Consider the following 15571-nt stretch of genomic DNA (forward strand, 5'->3'; position numbering starts at 1 on the left):
TCAGGAAGGGATAGATAAAGGAGTACTCAGGTCTGGTCAGCAGTCGGATGGATCAGAGGTATTTGATGGATTGGGGGCTAGGCAGATGTTTGGGGGTGGATGGATCAGGTCGGGATGTTAGTCAGGGGCGAGTCAGGGTATGAGGATAGACGGATGGTCAGAGGGAGGGGTAGTCAGCAAGTCAGGATTTGATTGGGAGTGTCCATTCTGCACTTACCCTGGTGTTTGGCTAGGATTTAATTTGTCTAACATTTCCTGGGTAATTATCCAGATAAGTACATCGGAGCTATCCAAAGTCTCCGAATTCAACTCAGAGTTGGAGACATTCTCAGAAAATCCTGGGGAGCAGGGAAATTGCCCATTGGCATCTGAAACTTCCCAGCTAATCCCCAAGTAGGTTTTCCACTGGGTCCAGACATGCATCTTTGGCCACATGTCCGGTCTCTGACAGTCTGGAAATTGGAAGATTTGGTCTAATATCTTTCTTGCATACTGCACTAAGAAAGATTCATATTTATGATTAGCCACTGAAGGGGTTAATCCTGTGAGTTATTTATAATGTTTCTGTTATTACAAGAAGGCCAACCAGTCCCCAAGCTTATTTATTTATTCTGGTTCTTCTACAACACTTTGGCTAAAATATTGAGTGCACACTGCATCACTCATTAAAACAGAATGACATTCTACGCAGTCTTCATCACTATTTCCTGAACTATGAACCCATTATCTAAAGAGCCATCCAAGTAACACATCAGGAATGAAAAAGTTATTAGTGAGGTACTCAGACTGGACATGACATTTTTATAGGTTTTGAATAAAATAAATACTAATTTCATGGCGGAAACCTTCAACCAACAAGCATTGCCTAGAAGGTGACAGCATTTGCATCGATCAGTTGAAATGCTTTACTTGCATCTGGAAATGATTTGAGCTGTTAGTAGCCATCACCCTCCTCTGGGTGATGACTTCTCACACCTCTTTGACTGGTATGAGGTTTTCTTCAACAGACAACTGAAACAGAGGTACTGGCAATTGGCAAAGTCCTGATTTGGGAATACCACACCTGAAAATTTTAGGAGAAGACCAAGGAAAGATGCAAAAAGAAAGAATCAACTGGTGGGAGCCTCTATGATGAATTCTGATTTTTAGACCAAAACAAAGTATACAATAATAGAGTGCTATACTATGTGATAACCCCCATGATCTGCATGGGGAATCACTAATTGACCTCCGAGTTGGGCTTATTGAATAAGAGGTCCCTGGGATTGGTAATTAGCCAATCCCACAGCTTGAGCCACCTCGTGGAAATGCCCTCCGCACCCTTTGTTACTGCACGGAGTATTTCCTATACAGGCTGCTGCTGCACGCCTTCCACTACCGCTTCCTCACCTGCTGCCCGGATACACCTTGGTGGGCCCTGTTGTCGTCCAGCAGCGGAGGTCCCTCTATGGAGGGATCCTCCCCCACTATCTTGGGGACCTGGGGTGGAGGGTGGTGCATACGGCAGTTCCGTACAATAAAAGGTTAAATTGGTTCACGGTCTCCCAAGCGACCTGCCCTTTTTGCAACATTGTGAAGTCCGTGAGCCAATGTTGAATGTTATAGACTCCCTTTTGTTTCCTCAAAACCCTTTAGTCCCACGCTCCTGATCTACGGACACCAGGTGCGGAGAAGGAGCAAGACCTCCTCTTGAACCTGCTCCTGGGCCTGCCAAGGCTTGCCATCTACAAGTCCAGGCAGCAGGTAACAGAGGGAGTCGTCCGATCCGACTGTCTACCCCTCCACCGCGGCTATATTCGCGGGTGGGTGTCCCTGGAGAGGGTGCATGTGGTGTCCGAGGGCACCATTAACACCTTCCATGCCAGTTGCACACCGCAGGGACTGGGGTGGATTATTGAACCCTTTAATCACATTTTGATTTGATATTTTAAGTTTCCTTTCCACTTCGTCTTTTGTTTTGGGCAGTTCCCCTCCTTTTGGGAGCTGCCCCTTTTAATTTGCCCTCTCGTTATTTTGTTTTAGTTTACTTGGTTGGCCAAAAAGATTGGTAATTAGCCAGCCAGGTGAAGCTCGTATCCTGAGCCCTGTATAAAGCAAGACCCTGAGAGGATCTATTAACCTTTTAGTCCCAGTTGGGACCCGTTGTGTTCACCACAGGCTTGTCGTTATTGTTTACTTTCACTTTGTGCAATAATAGCCGACGCCTGGAGTTATTATTTGGCAATGAGGTAAAAGGAACATTTTGATAACCCTGCATCAGATTCTGGGAAGCCTGTATCATTCAGTCTTACAGTGCCATTTTTTGGGAAGTTGGAGCCATACAATGTGAGTATTGAGGACTGGCCACAATAAACTGAGAGAATGAGGTACTTCTTTCGAACAAACAAAATAGAAGGAGGCACTCGGCAAAAGGTCATTCAGTTGACTTTGTGTAGGCTGCAACATTCAGTATTATAAAAAGTCTGATGTATCCGGAAACACCAGAGTCCAAGACCTTTGATGAGTTAGCAGAAATGGTGGCAAATCATTATAATCCTAAACCTTTTGTGATCTTGCAATGGTACACTATGATTCGCAGGGGAACCAATGACAGAATGCCTGACGTGAGTAAGAAAGCTGGCAGAGCATTGTGAATATGGCACAGCATTACTGAAAATACTGAGACCATTTAGTGTGCCGCATAAATGATTCAGCAACCCCAAAGAGGGCTTCTGAAAGAGCCAAAGCTAGAGTTTTAAAAAAGCCATAGAGCTGGTTTTAACTCGGGAGAAAGGGGCCGAAAAGCTGCAAGGAACTTCAGATCGTAACATCCATAGGCTCAAGTGATTTTCCTACCGCAGACCCAGGTCCCCAAGTTAACATACTTGCGAACCCCAGCCTTGGGCGAAGAAAACAAGCAAGCAAAGAAACCAGGAAATTCCAACACTGGCCAAGAGAGAGTTCCACAGTTTAGGGAGCGGCCAGCACAACTGCGCTGTGCATGCAGCCAGGTAGCCCGTTCCAAGCAAGGTTACCAAAGCAAACAGAACTTGCAATGCCCATATCAAAGGGTGAAGTCACCCCAAAACACAACGTGCCAGATAAGTCAGGCTGAAGAGGAGGAACTAGCAATAGTAAATTGTGTCACCACATCAAAGATTGCCACAATACAGATACAGCTCCAAGTGATGCACATTGGATTTGGAGGTTAATACGGGGGCAGCATTATCTATTGTAGGGGTGCGTGAACTTAGAAGGTTATGCTTGGGTATCTCTACAGTCAAGTTGAAGGACATCAACATAGTGTCTCTCCTGTATAAGCAACTTATACAGAAGAGCCACTATGAGTAGTAGGGACCACTGTAACCCCAGTCACATATGGGCAACAAACATTTCCACTGATAGTGTTATAAGGTAGTCATGATGTGGAGATGCCGGCGTTGGACTGGGGTGAACACAGTAAGAGTTTTAACAACACCAGGTTAAAGTCCAACAGGTTTATTTGGTAGCAAATACTATTAGCTTTCGGAGCGCTGCTCCTTCGTCAGATGGAGTGGGAATGTGCTCTCAAACAGGGCACAGAGACACAAAATCAAGTTACAGAATACTGATTAGAATGCGAATCCCTACAACCAGCCAGATCTTAAAGATACAGACAGTGTGGGTTCCGACGCACCACAGGGAAAAACCGCACTGACCTCCTCAGAAGACAAACACGGGACACGGTGGACAGAATACGCTTCGTCATCCAGTACTTCCCCGGAGCGGAGAAGCTACAGCATCTCCTCCGGAGCCTTCAACATGTCATTGATGAAGACGAACATCTCGCCAAGGCCATCCCCACACCCCCACTTCTTGCCTTCAAACAACCGCGCAACCTCAAACAGACCATTGTCCGCAGCAAACTACCCAGCCTTCAGGAGAACAGTGACCACGACACCACACAACCCTGCCACAGCAACCTCTGCAAGACATGCCGGATCATCGACACGGATGCCATCATCTCACGTGAGAACACCATCTACCAGGTACACAGTACCTACTCTTGCAACTCGGCCAACGTTGTCTACCTGATACGCTGCAGGAAATGATGTCCCGAGGCATGGTACATTGGTGAAACCATGCAAACGCTACGACAACGGATGAGTGAACACCGCTCGACAATCACCAGGCAAGACTGTTCTCTTCCTGTGGGGGAGCACTTCAGCAGTCACGGGCATTCAGCCTCTGGTCTTCAGGTAAGCGTTCTCCAAGGTGGCCTTCACGACACACGACAGCGCAGAGTCGCTGAGCAGAAACTGATAGCCACGTTCCGCACACATGAGGACGGCCTAAACCGGGATCTTGGATTTATGTCACATTACCAGTAACCCCCACAGCTTGCCTCCTGGACTTGCGGGCTATCCTGTCTGGAGACAATACACATCTCTTTAACCTGTGGTTAATGCTCCCTCCACCCACATTGTCTGTATCTTTAAGATCTGGTTGGCTGTAGGGATTTGCATTCTAATCAGTATTCTGTAACTTGATTTCTGTGTCTCTGTGTCCTGTTTGAGAGCACATTTCCACTCCATCTGACGAAGGAGCAGCGCTCTGAAAGCTAATGGTATTTGCTACCAAATAAACCTGTTGCACTTTAACCTGGTGTTGTTAAAACTCTTAGTGTTATAAGGGCCAGTCCCCAGGCTTTTGGGAAGGGACTGGTTACAAAATATCCATTTGGATTGGAGGAAAATTTTCAAAATGGGCACTGGAAACTTATATGAGATAATAGGAATGTAACCAGAGGTTTTCAAGACAGGCCTTGGAAAAATGAAAGGGGTGAAGGGAAACACTTACGTGGACCCAGATGCTCAACTGAGATTTTTTCAAGGTAAGACCAGCTCCATATACAATACAAGTGAAAGTAGAGACCAAACTGAAGCAATTAAAAGAGCTGGAGATAATTCAACACATACAATTTTCTGAGTGGGCCACATGAGTAGTCCAGGTGATAAAGCCAGATAACACAATCCATCTTTGTGGTGATTATAAGATGACGGTGAATAAAGCGTTTCATTTAGACAAATATTTGATGCTGCAAATAGATGACCTCTATGCAAAGCTATCCAGAGGCCCGATATTCAAAAAGTTGGACAGGAGTCATATGCACCTCCAGTTAGAATGAGAAGAGTCATCAAGAAATTATATAACAGTAAACACGCACAAGGGTTTATGCGAATACACTCGCCTACCATTCGGGGTATCATCGGCGTGCGCCATATTCCAAAGAGTAATGGAAGGCATATTGCAGGGAATACCCAGAGTGGCACTGTCAAGGAACATCATGAAAATTTAGCAGAAGTCTTCCGATGGCTTTCGATTGCTGGGGTCAGACTAAAAAGTGAAAAACACGTTTTGCAAGCAGTGGAGGTAACACATCTCGGATACAGGGTTGACAAAAACGATCTACACCCAGTCAAAGAAAAGGTAAGAGCTGTAAAAGAGGCTCCAACACCAAGGGACACAACGGTATTAAAATCATTCCTTGGCCTTGTAAATTATTATGGAAAATTCATTCCTTACTTGCACCCCTGCATACTTTGTTGAAAATGCCTCAGAAGTGGGCATGCAGAGAAACACAGGAGGACGCTTTTGTGAGGGTAAAACACCAACTGCAGTCAGACAACATGTTGACCCATTTCAACCCAGAAAGGCTTTTGGTCAAAACATGCGACGCACATCTTTACAGAATAGGTGCAATATTATCGCACCGATGGAACAACAGGGTGAAGCACCCAATTGCATATACCTCAAAGACATTAGCTGAAAGAAGAGATGACACAAACAGAAAAGGAAGGTTTGGCAATGGTCTTCGCAGTGGAGAAATTCCATCAATATGTGTATGGTAGACATTTTACCATCATATCAGACCACAAACATCTTCACCTTTTTTCTGAGCACAAAATGATCCTTCCTATAGCGTCAGCCCAAATACAGTGATGGGCACTATTGCTAGGCACTTTTGAATATACCCTGGAACATAGACCAGGGACACAAGTCACCGAAGCACATGCCCTGAGTCACTTACCTTTGCCCACATGCTTTCCATCAACACTGAAAATGGATGAAGTAGTGGCGACATTAAATTTTATGGACACTTTTGCCAATTTGGCAAAACAAATAAAGACTTGGACTTGAAATAACCCTACACTGGCAAAACTAAACCACGTGATATTAAATGGAGGAGAATGCAGGAATGTCCAATCCAAGATTCGAAGCCGTATGCGACAAATTACCTGGAACTAAGCATAGAAGACAGCATTATCCTGTGGTGAGTCCAGATTGTTATCCCATGTCCCACTCAAAGGTCTATCCTTCAAGAACTGCACACTGGCCATCCAGGTGTATCAGAGATGAAGATTTTAGTGAGAAGGTATGTTTGGTGGCCTGGAATTGATGGGGACGTAGAGAAAATGGTAAAAAGATGTAGAAAGTGCCAGGAAAGCCATGGGTTAGGATACATACGGACTTTGCAGGACCATTTATGGGCTCCATGATTTTGTTGTTAATTGACGCCCACTCTAAGATGGAGATGCCCCGGATGACATCCACCACATCGCAAAATACGATAGAGAAACGACAACAATCTTTTTATACCCATGGAATCCCAGAAGTTTTAGTGACGGACAACGGAACCGCATTAAGACATTTGTGGAAACAAACTGAATATGACATGTCCGCAAAGCCCCTCACCACCCATCATTGAATGGACTAGCAGAATGAGCTGTCCAACATTTTAAAAAGGGGAATGAAGAAACAGACCGGGGATCTGTAGACACCAAATTAGCATGTTTCCTATTCAGTTATAGAACGATGTCACACGTTACGGTCTGTATAACCCCGGCTGAGTTACTAACGAGCAGGCGCTTACATTCCCAAACCTAAAAAGAAGAGTGGAAGCGAAGCAAGAAGCCCAAAAAAGGGGCCATGATAAAATAAAAGCGGATAGTGTTTCCAGAGGCAGACATGGTCATAGATTACAGCTCAGCCTTTAACACCATTATTCCTATGAGACTCATCTCCAAACTTCATTGCCTGGAGCTTGGCTCCTCCCTCTGCAACTGGATTCTAGACTTCCTAACTCACAGACCACAGTCAGTAAGGATGGGGGAACAACACCTCCTTCACGATCATCCTCCACATCGGTGTCCCCATAAGGCTATGTCCTCAGCCCCTTACTATGCTCCTTATACACCTTTGACTGTGTGGCCAAATTCCCCTGCAACTAAATATTCAAGTTTGCTGATGACACCATCGTTGTGGGTTGGATCTCAAACAATGACAAGACACAGTACAGGAAAGAGAGAGAATCTGGTGAACTGGTGCGACAACAATAATCTCTCCCTCAATGTCAACAAAATGAAGGAGATAGTCATTGACTTCAAGAAGCGTAGTGAGGGCATGTCCCTGTCTACATCAATATGGTCAAAATCAAAATGGTCAAAAGCTTCAAGTTTTTAGGTGGCCAGATCACCAACAACCTGTCCTGGTCCCCCCATGCCAACACTATAGTTAAGAGATCCCACCGATGCCTCTACTTTCTCAGGAGAATAAGGAAATTTGACATGTCCACTACAACTCTCACCAACTTCTACAGGTGCACCATAGCAAGCATTCTTTCTGGTTGTATCACAGCTTGGTATGGCTCCTGCTCTGTCCAAGACCGCAAGAAACTATAAAGGGGCGTGAACAAAGCCCAGTCCATAATTCAAACCAGCCTCCCATCCATTGACACTGTCTACACTTCCCGCTGCCTCGGAAAAGTAGCCAGCATAATCAAGGACTCCACACACCCCAGACATATACTCTTCTTCCACCTTCCATCAGGGAAAAATGATACAAAGAGGACACATACCAACCAACTCAAAAACAGCTTCTTCCTTCCTGCTATCAGACTTTTGAATGGACCTACCTCGCATTAAGTTGATCTTTCTCTACACCTGAGTAACACTACATTCTGCACTCTCTCCTTTCCTTCCCTATGGTATGTTTTGTCTGTTTAGTGCGCAAGAAACAATTCTTTTCACTGTATACTAATACGTGACAATAATAAACCAAATCAACGGTCTTCATGAGAAATTTGAGGCAGCAACCAATGGGTACCAGGAACAATTCTCTTCGAAGTAGGGCCAGTATTCTACATAATAGAAGTTAGAGACAAAGAAAACATGTGCACCACTTAAAACGTCAGGAGCTGTCAACAGAAGCAGCCAACTCGGCTAGTTTCACACATTTATATATAGCATTCTTTCCATAGAATCCATATAGTACAGAAATAGGCCATTCGGCCCTTCGAGTCTGTGCCAAGCACAATCCCACCCAGGCCCTATTTACCCTGCTAATCCCCCTAACACTATGGGCAATTTAACATGGCCAATCAACCTAACCCGCACATCTTTGGACAGTGGGAGGAAACCGGAGGAAACCCACGCAGACACAGGGAGAATGTGCAGACTCCACACAGACAGTGACCCAAGCCGGGAATCGAACCCAGGTCCCTGGAACTGCGAGGCAGCAGTGCTAACCACTGTGCCACCGTGCCGCCCTGTATGCCATCAGAGACCCAAAGTGCACAGAGGAAGGACAAAACACCGACCAATAGGAGGCCCTGAAACACCATATGAGAACTCTCTCTCTGAAATGGAGACTAAAACAGCAGAAATCCAGCCAGAAGCTGTGTCGGTGAGAAAGAACCACCTCCAATAATACTTCATTGATCATCAAGAAAGAGGCACTCATCGATACGCTATACACCATCTGACCAGGCGGAGTAGGGAAAAGGTCTAGGGCCAAAGGATGAAGATAACCTTGGCATCCAAGGAGCGAGGGAGAGTCCTTGGACAATGAGGGGGAGGCGTGTGATAACCCCCATGATCTGCATGGGGAATCACTAATTGACCTCCTAGTTGGACTCGTTGTATACGAGTTCACTGGGGACTGGTAATTAGCCAATCAGGTGGAGCTCGTATATCTAGCCCTGTACAAAGCAAGACCCTAAGAGGGTTCCTGAAATTTTTAGTCCCTGTTAGGACCTGTTGTGTTCACCACAGGCTTGTGGTTATTGTTTATTTTCATTTGTGCAATAAAAGCATGGTTCCTTCCCAGCCGACCCCTGGAGTTATTGTAAGGCATATGTGACTTGTATGACCAGAGTGCTGTGTGGGCACAATATTTGGCAGAAGGGGCACTGGAGTAGCAGTGATATCAAAGAAGATTATTCCAACAGTAGCTGCATAAGAGATGCCATCAAGCAGCAGCAACATTAGCAGTATTTGGCAATTCAGAACGGGTGATAGAAGAGGAGAGTAGATTCTAGAGACCAGGCCAGGGATTAATAAACGAGTTTTAGTGATCTGGGACATTGGATTTTTAGTGAGTGGAGATTAGAATCCTTCTCAGATTAACCTTTTAAAATGTGGAATTCAGTCAAGTTAAGATGACGGGGGTTTGGTGGGGTGTATGGTATCAGGAATTAAACATTGGGAATCCCAAGAGGTGAATTTTACACTATGTGTAGAACAGGGAACCTCAGCATTGAATCATTCATTTTTTTATGGAACTAAAGAAGTAAAATTTCCTACTTGCAAAACTCTCATTCCTCATTTGAATGAGCATAAATGCCTCGCAAACAAAACATTTTTTTTGCCAGACATTTTATGCTGTGATAAAAGATTTTTATGGGAAGTATGTGGGTAAGCTGTTTTTATATATATGAGCCTTAGATCATTCAATTATTCGCTCCACAACTGAACCTAAATTAATGTAACATATAACATCAACAGTTTATTGTTATGGGTGTTAATAACTCAGAAATGCCAGCAAGATTAGAATTTTGTTTCTGAATGGAAGCCTTTCTTCAAGTTAAATGACACTAAAGCAGAGAATCATATCTGTGCTGGTGAATAGACCATTGAAAAACTGTCACCAGAGTGAGTACCATATTATTTTATTCAATAATACCTAAAGACAGAAGGTAGCTCCCCTGACACTAAACCATTGGCGTATCAGAAATGCAACTACAGGAGAAAACCTCCCATTGCATCAGGTTGACATTTTCACACTAGCATCCCCTGAACCATGTCATAGGTATAACATATTTGGATTTTCACAAATCATATGATAAAGTCACAATTCTGATGACAATATTGGTTAACTGGATTGGACATTAAACTGAGACTGCTTGTCCAGATGTTAAAGTCCCGAATGGCAAAACACAAAGCAGAAAGATATCCTGGCCAACAATCCTTCAACCAAATGTGGATACATTAGTTATTCACCTCAATGCTGAATGTGGGCAAACTGACTGCTGTGCTTTTGCTTTCGCACCAGTCATTACATTTTAAAGTACCTTAAAAGCACATGAAGTACCTTGATGGTTTTTCTAAAAATAATGTCCAGTGCTTTGTGACCTCAAGGCAGTGAAAAGAGTTCAGAAAGGAGGAGCAAGGTTTTGATACTTTCACTGGTGTCAGGTTTATGAACATAATGATTTAAGAGCCTAATCACCTGTCATGTTTTTGGAGACCAATCTGACCCCAGCCCTCTACACCCACAGCCATTCTTTCACCAGGTCCTTAATCCTCTTCCTCTCCGGGAAGATATCAGCTTCTCTCTTGAATCACTTGAATCCTAGGATTCCACACATTCTGAGACAAAGAGAATTTCTGCTATGGAGAGGAAACAGTCAAAGTTGATTGTTCATCATATAATGTTGGACAAAGGATGTCTCAATTCTGATCATTTGGTTTATACACCCTTCACCGTTGAGAACAGAGCTTCAACTACCATAAATCTACTCTTTGGAATTCCATCAGCAAAACCTTCCATCTCCCCAATTCTTTTCCCATCTTTAAATACCTTCGCTAAACCTTTCCCTTTCAACAACCTTTTGATCACCCTCCCTTTCCTATAACTTGTCCAGACCTCAATTCCTCTCCTATTAAACATGTTACAAAATGCATTCATACAGTCTGTTCTCATTCATGATTCCTTTCTATCCTTCTCACTTCGGCTGACTAGGTTCTGCCAATTTTGTCCTTTGGTTACTCTTTCCAGCTTCTATTTAACTGGCACTCAATTCATTCACATTGGCAATTTGCCTGAACAACTTTTCCAATTTATTTCACAACCTTGAAAATTTTAGCTCACCTTGAGTTGTATGTATTCTTTGAAGAAAGAAAGATTAAGAGAGGACACATGAACAAGTTTTTAAAAATAATGAAAAATTGAGATCATTTAGATGTCTGCAGGTTATTCAATTCAAAGCAGTGTCAGCAAGACTAGTGGGCTAGAGATTACAGGGATAATTTCCGATGTTTGCAGTCCTGGCACAGAGGATTTCATGTCACGAGTATGTACCTGAATATTGAGCAGAGGGGATTGCTTGCCATTGAGCCAGCTGATCCAATTTTCTTCCCATCAACTTAAATGGATGGAAGGTCAAGCAACCGTGCCCCATAGGTGCTCCTATTGTGTGATGTTCCATCCGGAATGCAAACAGAAATTCATCTCTGGCTTTTTGGCCTTACAAGAATCCATTGGATTCAAACAACAACAGATAGGATTTTTCTGGCGGCGATAACTGGTTAGAGGGAGGAGTTGATGTCCTTCAGTTGGGAGGAAGTCCCATCTCTGAGAGCTGCTGGCCTTGAGTGGTTTCCTCTATTGGGACTACAAGCACTGGGTTAATTCCTCATGTGAGATTCTACTGAAGTTATAAGAATGAATAGAAGCAGATAGTCACATAGCCTAGTTGAGTATTTAAGGCACAATAAACATACATGTCCTGCAACCACAATAAAGGAAGAGATTAAGATCTGATAACCTTAAAAACCAGACAATGGAGAGTGATCGACTCAAGTACTGTGTAAATCATAGACCATAAGACCACGGGCAGAATTTTACATTCCCCCTCCAAGGCGGGTTCAGGGAGGCGGGGTAAATGTAAAATTGAATGGACAGGACTCCCCCCCAGGAACCCGCCCACTCAAACCCAATACGATTTCACGCTTAGGTGGGCAAGGCCCACCCATTCACCTATTAAGGCCCTTTAGTCACCACTTAATGGCCACTTAGGGACTTTATCTCATCCAGCCTAACTTTTCAGGTGGCGGAAGCAGGTGCCAGTAGAATGCGAAAGTGACATTTACACTTCTTCCCATCTTGGTCTGGCTGCCTCACTCTGAAGGCCTCCTCAGAGTTGGGCCGTCCTTTCCACCCAACCCCTGGGATATTGGAGCTGAAGGATTTCTCCACCTTGGCCTGCCCCTGATGCTGTGATCACACCCCTTCCCAGATGTCCTCTATCCTCCCGCCCCAGGACCCCCGGGGACTTAAATTTCAACTAAGGCAGAGTGTTACAGTTCTGCTTCTGACCAGTGCAGCACTGAACCTGCTGGGTTCAAGAGCAGTCAGATAATCTCATTGGCTGACACTCTCTTGGGTGGGACTTCCTTCCAAGGGCAGATGGAGGTCCCACCCACTGCCAATCAAAGTTCAAGTAAACATTAAATGGGAATTTGAGAGTTGTCAGCTGCGCATTAGGTGCCAACTCTCAGAATGGTGAGCTCTGAATTCAACCCCACAAAACCATAAGATATAGATGCAGAAGTAGGCCATTCAGCCCACTGAGTTTGCTCGGCCATTCAGATCATGACTGATCTGATGTGAAATTTCCAGAGAACAGCCCGATTAAAGTTATTTAGTTCGATGGGGTGTAACAATGAAGTATAGCAAGGAACCCTGAAAGTAAAGGAAGAATAAGAAACACCTCAAAGGCAACACCATCATTTTCCAATCTCCTTGCTGTGCTGGGAAGAAGGATGCCCCACTCATAGTCAGGAGTGTGATGGAATACTCTCCACTTGCCTGGATGGGTGCAGTTCCAACAACACTCAAGAAACTCCACACCATTCAGGACAAAGAAACCCACTTGATTGGCACCGCTTCCACAAACATACACTCCCTCCGTTGTGGCTGCTGTGTGTACCATCTACAAGATGCACTGCAGGAACTCACCAAGGCTAGAAAAATGATGGTGGCCACCTGGAAGATGATATTCTAGATTTTAATTTGTTCATTATGGAAGAAATGCAAAAGAATGAAGCTGTTGCAGAGACAGATGATCTGTTGAAAGAAAAGGTCCTGAAGTTTACTATACTCTTTGACTCCAATACCATTGATCACAAAGTCTTTGTTAACCCTTAAGAATTAACATTTTGTTGAATAAGGGTGAATAAAGAGGTGAATTTGCCTGCTTATCCTACTGACAACATGAAACAACAATAAGAAGCAGCCAGCAAAATGTTATCCAGGGAGAATGAGATGCTTAACTCCAAATTGGATCAAACTAATAGTAAAAGTTCAGAGGTACTAATCATTACAACTGTAAGCTGGACGCACTTAAGCTTCCAGTAAAGAAGCATAGGACTGAACTACAGAGCGTCTGAAGCTGGAGACTACCTCAGAAAATTTTCAGGTTGAGCTGATGTGATGTGTGGACCATGCAGGAGTGAAGGTAGAAGATCAACATGATAGTGATGAATAGCAAAGAGGCTACAACAGCCAAGTGATCTACAGCTGCTCCCATTTCTTATCTTTTTCATTTAGGATAGGGAGAACTTGCTAGAGTGTAAACTACACACAGACTTTTGAAAGAGGGCAGTTTGATAAGAAGCATGTCCTCATTCTATTAGTCTTGTGATGCTGGATTTAAGGAAGTGACGAGGGCCTTGGTCACCGGCTGGAGTGCCTGTCAGAGCCCAGCATCACCTCTTTAAGGGAAGACCTGCCAAATTAAAGGCAGCTCAGGCACTTAATAGGCTAGTGGTGGGCCTTTTCTGCAATTAGGACCCCAGGGGCAGAGGTTCTTCCTGCTTACAGCTGCAGGCCAGGGGCCTGCAGTTCCTCTGTGCTCAGCAGCAACAGGGATTGGTTGAAACCAGGACTACATTCATCCAAGGTCTTGTAGCAAGGTAGAATCTACCTACAGATGAGTGATGGTGGGAGGAGGATTGTTGGGGGGGGTGGGCATAGGGGGGTTATGGGGGAAGAGATTCTGAGGGTGGGTGGCATGGTGCAAGAGTGGGGTAATGAGTATCAGAACCTCCTCTTTTTCAATGTGGGGCCCTCGATCAGGCCTTTGAATGCCTTTGAACAATGACCATCACCCCACTCCACCCCCCAGGAGCCTGCAGGCAAACGGGTTTCATTTCCCCCACATGGCAGGAGTTCCTCCACTCGCTGCTGCGTTAATACCAGCAACATCGGGATTAGGCCCATTTTTGGACAATTTAAGGGCCTTTATTGATATCAGGGCAGGAAGACTGCCCGTGGACAGAATTGGAGCAGAGTAGGAAAGCAGCAGAACTCCTACCTGTCACCCTCTCGCCTGAAATGTTTGCAATCAATGTCACAGGGGAGGGCATTAAATTCCACCTGCCCTCTGGCTCAGATCGTGAATTCAGAACTAATTTGCATCACCATACAGACAGTTTTGTGCTATGGACTTGAATCTAGTATGAGTGAGGTTAGAATGCCCATATTCATTTCGGCTACACACTTGAAACCAACACACACAGAAGGTTATCATTGCAACATTGCAAGGATTTCTCTTCTAACCATCTGCTGTCTTTATGAATTGGCAATATTCATTATGTAGGGAGTTGTAAACATGATTCCTACAGGGACATTTTATTTGTGAATCATTTTTGGACTTAAATATAATACACATAACGCTCCTGCAGTATCTGGTTGATAGCAGTAATTCAATTAGATAATTTCATTAGCACAGTTAAGGCAATTTCTTCTTGAGGTTGTTTTCCTTTTAAATGGTTGCTAGCAATTAAAAGCTTTGGAAAGACTGTCAAGAGCCTTCTGTTACTAAATAGTGATGTTATGTTACCCAAAAACTGTGTCAAGAAATCAGCCAGGATTCTCTCATTAAATATAATGATAAAATTTGCATATATGTGAAGGTACAGTTAATATTTTTATTTCACCCCATACAAGATGGATCAGCCAAGATTTGTAGATGGGCAACAGCCAATTGGTTAACATTATCCCGGTTCCTCTGGTAACTGAGGGGTTGTATTCTCACCTGTCTATTCAGCAGCCAGTGAGATAATAAAGATCATGGGGGTGATTCTCCTATCCCGCTGTGCTGCTCCACACCCATTGGGTGTCATGGCCTCTGCACGTCTCCCAGGCAAAGATTTCTTACGTAATCAGCTCCACGCTGGAAATCAGCAAGGAGCTGATTATCATATGGAAATGTCATGGTAATTGACACTTCCAAATGATGAGCTGGGCCCGGGAGGTAATTCTTTGGGCCCGCGAGAAACTCCCTCCCCCCGCTGGGACTGCTCCCCACGAACAGGTGGCCTGACACTGCTGGAGGGAAGGGAAGCCATTGCTGGCCAGCCTCACAACCCCCCATTGAGGTCCCCTCAGGAGGTCTGGGATGGGGGGGTCCCTTGCACTGCCAAAGGGGTAAATTAGCACTTCGGACTGGGCACCTTGCCATTGCCCACTTGGCACCAGGCAGTACCAA

This window comes from Mustelus asterias, chromosome 12 (genome assembly GCF_964213995.1).
Source record: "Mustelus asterias chromosome 12, sMusAst1.hap1.1, whole genome shotgun sequence".
NCBI classification, from domain to species: domain Eukaryota; kingdom Metazoa; phylum Chordata; class Chondrichthyes; order Carcharhiniformes; family Triakidae; genus Mustelus; species Mustelus asterias.